Raw genomic sequence first — 6,000 nt, forward strand, 5'->3', positions numbered from 1 at the left:
CAGCTCTTCTGCTGGACCCTCAGCCATGCCTTTGTTAACTTCAGACTGGATTATTCCAGTGCCTTCATGGCTGTTCTCCCAAATTCCACCATCTGTAAACTTGCAGTCATCCAAAACTCTGCTGCCCGTGCTTTAAATCGCAGCAAGTCCCTTTTCTCTATCATCTTTCTGCTCACTAACCTATAGTGAATCTCAGTTAAGCAACAACTTGATTTTAAAATACCCATCCTTATTTCCAAATCCCTCCATGGCCTCGCCCCTTCCTTGTAATCCCCTGTAATCTCCTTCAGCCCCAGAACCCTCCAATATCTGTGCTCTTCAAGTTCTCATCTCTTGAGCATCCCAATTTTAATCACTCCATCTTTGGGTGGCTGTTCCATCAGCTGCCTGGGCCCTTAGCTCTGGAATTCCAACCCTACACCTCTCCCATTTCTCTCTCCTCATGTACGAAATTCCTTAAAAACCTACCTCTTTGACCAAGCTTTCGACCGAATATACCTTAAATGTGGCCTGGCCCGGTGTCTTGTTTTGGAACACTTCTGTAAAGCAACTTTGGCATTTTATTATTTTAAGGTTGTACAAAAGTACAAGTTGTTTGTTGTAGTGAGTGTGCACTACATTACTGCTGCAATGAACCTCTCTGATCATAGAATTTACAATGCAAAAGGAGGCCATTCAGCCCATCGAGTCTGCACCAGCCCTTGGAAAGAACATCTTACTTAAGCCCACACCTCCACCCTATCCCAGTAAACCCAGGAGCCTCACCTAACGTTTGGACACTAAGGGGCAATTTAACATGGCCACCTAAACTGCACACTTTGGACTTGTGGGAGGAAACAGGAGCACCCGGAGGAGGCATACATGGGGAGAACGTGCCGACTCTGCACAAACAGTGACCCAGGCCAGGAATCGAACCTGGGACCCTGGAGCTATGAAGCAACAGTGCTAATCACTGTGCTACTGTGCTGCCCACTCTGATCCTACAAAACAAATTTTATATTTATGCGCTGTCAAAATTTTCCATCATGAAGAGGATTCCAAGCTTTTTCATTTTTTAAGTTTGATATTTCAGCTTCCACCTTAACCTCGTGCATACGTCGCAATCATTTATTTTGCTGAGAGAATGCTTCAACATGATTGGAAACATACCCTCCATATTGTCAGGCACCCAGAGATTCCATGACTTGGTGCCAGATTGAAAATGATGTTGGGAAGGTGGAAGGTGAAAGTAACACCAAACATTGCTAGATCCAGCGGGCAAATTTCTTTAAGGTCAGCAGTGAGCATCATTGTTTTGCAGCTATGTGCAAAATCAAGGCCATGGTCCTTGGTCACAGCCATTAACATCAATTCAGCCCTCCTCCCTGTTATCTTTTCAGACTGGACCAGGCTTCTGAACCCCAGTGTACGACTGAACCCCAATTGTACTTCCTACCACTCTTACCACAAAGACTACCTACTGCCGGTTTGAAAACATCACCTGCCTTTTCCCATGCCTCTGCCCATCTGCCACTGAAATCCTTATCACCGCGCATTTATCAACTCCAAACTCCACAATATTCGGCCAGTAAACCTCACATCCTGCACACACTGCAAACTGCAGCTCATGTAAAATTTGGTTGCCCAGATTCTACCATGCATCAAGTTCTGCTCAAATTTCACTCTACTCCTATCTTTGTTGACATACAAATGGCTTCTGTTTTATTTATTCTTTCATGGAATGTGGGTGTTGCTGGCAAGGCCAGCATTTGATGCCCATCCCTAATTGCCTTTGAACCGACTGGCTTGCCATATCATTTCAGAAGGCCTTGCTGTGTCTGGAATCACATGTAGACCAAACCAGGTAAGGATGGCAGATTGATTTAGTGAACCAGATGGGCCTCAGGATTACTAGCCCCAGGACATTATCACCATTGCACCCTCGTCCCTTGGTTCCCCAAAGCCTTATATTTAAAACTCTCATCCTTGTGTTTACATTTTGTGGCCTCACCCCTCCCTAGTTCTGTAACCACTTTCAGCCTGACCCCTCAATCCTGAACACTTTGCTCCTCTGATCTCACCTGCAATTCCACTTTTCCTTCCCTTCACCACTGGCAGCCCTCCCTTGAAAAGTAATTCACTGATATCAAGTGCTTTGAGATGTCCTGAGGATGAGACATTAGCTAACTGTAAATTCGTTTTTGTTCCGCAGGTGTCACAATGCCCTCGAGGTTCAAGTCAAGCAAGTTCATTTTTAAAAGTACCTAACAGGCCTGTTGAAATTATGAGCAAAATTCAGCAAAACAAGACCCGCACTCTATTACAAATTAACTGTCTGGGAAGTGGACTCGTATGTGCACCCTGAAGATGCTGGTCTGACGTTGGTAGCTATGGTATAGGTTCACCCTCGAGTGTCACTGAACTAAACTGAATTTTTAACAAAGCTTCTTTAGTACTTCATGATAATCGACCATGGCACTGATATCCCAACAGATGAGATTTCCAAATTAGTAGCTAATCAATAATGGAGAAAGGCAGTAGATAGCTCACATAGCTTAAGAGTATTGAGTATTCTAAATAAATATGTTTCTGTACATATATAACAGTACAATAACATTAATTTAAGAAATGCTACTTGTGCAGAATACTCAATTTCTCACAGAACGTAAATGACCTCATTCAATTATGAAATAAAGAATGTATTTTACTGTTCCATGTTTTTATTCTACCTCTTATTTTTAATCCTGCCAGTAACTTTCAGAGCAGTGGAAATTAATTTTACCTTTCACATGTCTGAAAATATCACAGTCTCTACTACACACTGGTGTATTCCTTGCACTCATGTTGCCAAAATTAATTTCACAATTGAAAGTTAAAAATACCTGTTGCATGGCAATGAGATAAAATAAGACAAACACAGAGAGTCTAAGATTTGAACCAGCGACCCAGTAACATAACAGGTACAAAACAGAAATTGGTTAAACTGCAAAAAAAGTGAAATACAAGCTCACACTGACCATTTACCTCACACATGCAATGCTGTCCAGTTCTATTATTCTCACTGTTCTACAACACAGAAACATTACCAAGGTTGTGTCTTTGGTTAATAAACTGGCCAGATGTTGGCCATTACTGCAGAGCAGCCTAATAATTGGTTTTGAATCAGCACACCGATTTTAAAAGTATATAATTCACAAATAGTTCAATATGTAAACAACATTACAGCTCTTTGAATGAGTAAACTGCTCTTCAAATCAAAATGGCCTAGCTTTTGCATTCAAAATTTGGTACCAAATAAAATTAAACCAATTCGTAAAAAAATACTTAACATGTAGTTGGGGGTATTATTTAAATACCTCCCATACTTAAATCTACTGTTAAAAAAAGTAAGTTGCAGTGTAGGCCCAGTACTTCCCATCAGCTTAAATTGGAAGTCTTCCAGGCACAATGCAGTGTGGTTGGAATAGGTTTTTTAAAAAAAAAAACTCTCCTCAGAGGCCTACAGTGCAACAGAAAAAGTTTAGATTTGATCTGAGAAACGCCAGAAATACAACAAAAAGCAGCATTTGATTTGGAGGGGTGGTGGTTTCTGTTTAAAATTAACATTAATTCCTGCTGTGCTTCAAGGCCTCAAAATGTCCACCGAGTCTCCATTTGAGCATCAGCCCAGTCAGAGTGAGCTCTTGCTGAAGTACTTTCTCAAATTGTTCCTCAGCAGTAATGTGGGGCAGAAACACGCGACAAGCCGCCCTACAAATTTAAAGATAAACACAGGCCTCTAATGCATTTGACGATTCTTCCAAGAGACAATATATCTGAGGAAATACCTTTTTTTAAAAACTGAATTTCCAGGCTACACTCCTGCAGCAGTTACCATTCCCTACACGCAACGCACAACTAACCCTGCTCAACAGCACCACATAGTGGCTGAACAAATATCTTCGCCTGCACTTTTGCAAATCAGCGATTTGGCGTCTTTCCTTACCTTGGAGCAACTTAATTTGCTCATTTCAGACTTCGAAGACCATCAGCAACGTTTTCTAATGCAGTAGATCCAGAGGTATTTTTCAATAGTAGTTTTGTAAAAATAAATTTAGATTACCCAATTCTTTTTTTCCCCCAATTAAGGGCAATTTAGCATGGCCAATCCACCTAACCCGCACATCTTTTTAGGTTGTGGGGGTGAGACCCATGCAGACTTGGGGAGAACATGAAAACTCCACATGGACAGTGACCCGGATTTCAAAAGTAGTCAATGCCCTTAGTTTCTTATTTGAGAGCCTTGTGTTGCAATTGAGCAGACAAATAAAGTCATATCTCTCCCAAGGTTGGATTTGAAGAAATGTTCTCGTCGTTATTTGGTACCTGGCTGTGCAAGGACATTTGATGTGCAGTCTCTATGATTGGATTGGTCCAGTTTCTTTTCTGGAGGTAGTATAAGGAAAGATTTTGGGGTCTCAGTCAGTTCAGAAGATTCACAGAGGGCACCAGCTTTTTCAAATTGGTTCTCAAATTACCAAATTGATAGGAGCATCATTTGGAAAGTCAGCCATTGTTGTCCATCCGCAATAGCCCTCGAGAAGAAGCTGGTGTGCCATCTTCTTAAACTGCTGCAGTCCAAGTGGTGCTGTTAGGGAGGGAATTCCAGGATTTTCATCCCACAACAGTGAAGGAAAGGTGACATAGTTCCAAATCAGGATGATGTATGATTTGAAAGGCATCTTGAGGTAGTGGTCTTCCCATGTGTCTGCTACACATGTCCTTCTAAATGGTAGAAGTCATGCGTTTTGAAGGTGTAATCAAAAGAGACTTGGTGGGTTGCTGCAGTGCATCTTGTAGATGACACATACGGCTGCCATTGTGCAGCGGTGTGGAGAAAGTGAATGTTTATAATGATGGATGGGGTGTCGATCAAGCAGGCTGCTTTGCTCTGGATGGTGCCAAGCCTCTTGAGTGTTACTGGAGCTGAACTCGTCCAAGTAGGTGGAGAAAATTCCGTGACACTTCTGAGTATGTGCATTGTTGATGATGCACAGTCTTTGAGGAGTCCGGAGGTGAGTTACTCGTCACGGAATTCCCAGGCTCTACATGCTCTTGTAGCCATAGTTTTTGTATAGCATGACCAGTTCAGTTTCTGGTCAATGCTAACCTCTATACTAATGGTGAGGGATTCAGTGATGTTAATGCTGTTGAATGCCAAGGAGATGGTTAGATTCTCCCTTAGAGATGGCTTTGCTTGGCACATGTGTGGCATGAATGTTACTGAACACTTACCAGCCCAAGCCTGAATATTGTCCGTGACTTGCTGCATATGGATATGGACTGCTTCATTACCTGAGGAGTTGTCAATGCTACTGAACATGTGCAATGGGCAAGTATCCTCACTTCTGACCTTATGGTGAAGGGAAGGTAATTGATGAAACCACTAAAGATGGTTGGCCTTGGACACCACCCTGATGAATTCCTGTGGTGATATGTCCTGGGGCTGAGATGATTAACCTCCAACAACCATAACCATCTTCTTTTGTGCGAGGCAAGACTCCAACTAGTGGAGAGTTTTCTCCTTGATTCCCATTAATTGTAGTTTTGCTAGAGTTCCTTGATGCCAAACTTGGACAAATGCTGCCTTGACGTCAAGCGCAGTCACTCTCACCTCACCTTTTTAATTCAGCTTTTTTGGAGCAAGACTGCTTTGAAATTTGGAATTGAGTGGCTGTGGCAGAACATTGGTGAGCAATTTAGTGTTGAGACTGTGTCACTTGACAGCACTGTCAACGACACCTTCCATCAGTTTGATTATTAAGAACTGATTGATGAGGTGGTAATTGGCCACAATGGATTTGACCTATTTTTAATGGATAGGAAATACCGGTGCAATTTTCAATGTTGTCAGTTGATGCTAGCATTGTATCTGGGTTGAAATAGCTTGTCTAAAAGTGAGGCTATTTTCTGGTGCACAGGTCTTTGGCACTCATTAACAGTGGGACAGTGGTGAAGGGGTGATGTCATTGGACTCGTAAT

General features: G+C 42.2%; 1 protein-coding gene across 5 annotated transcripts in view; it reads right to left on the reverse strand.

Moving 5' to 3' along the window:
* LOC119963247 (protein transport protein Sec24B-like) overlaps positions 1–3,903 on the reverse strand; it is a 135,255-nt gene extending 131,352 nt beyond the window's left edge. For all 5 annotated transcript variants that reach the window (XM_038792059.1, XM_038792058.1, XM_038792056.1 and 2 more), the window contains exon 1: positions 3,807–3,903. The gene's annotated coding sequence lies outside the window, so the exon portion shown is untranslated. The remainder of the gene's footprint in view (positions 1–3,806) is intronic.
* Positions 3,904–6,000: the final 2,097 nt, after the last annotated feature.

Source organism: Scyliorhinus canicula, chromosome 3 (assembly GCF_902713615.1).
Source record: "Scyliorhinus canicula chromosome 3, sScyCan1.1, whole genome shotgun sequence".
Taxonomy (NCBI): Eukaryota; Metazoa; Chordata; class Chondrichthyes; order Carcharhiniformes; family Scyliorhinidae; genus Scyliorhinus; species Scyliorhinus canicula.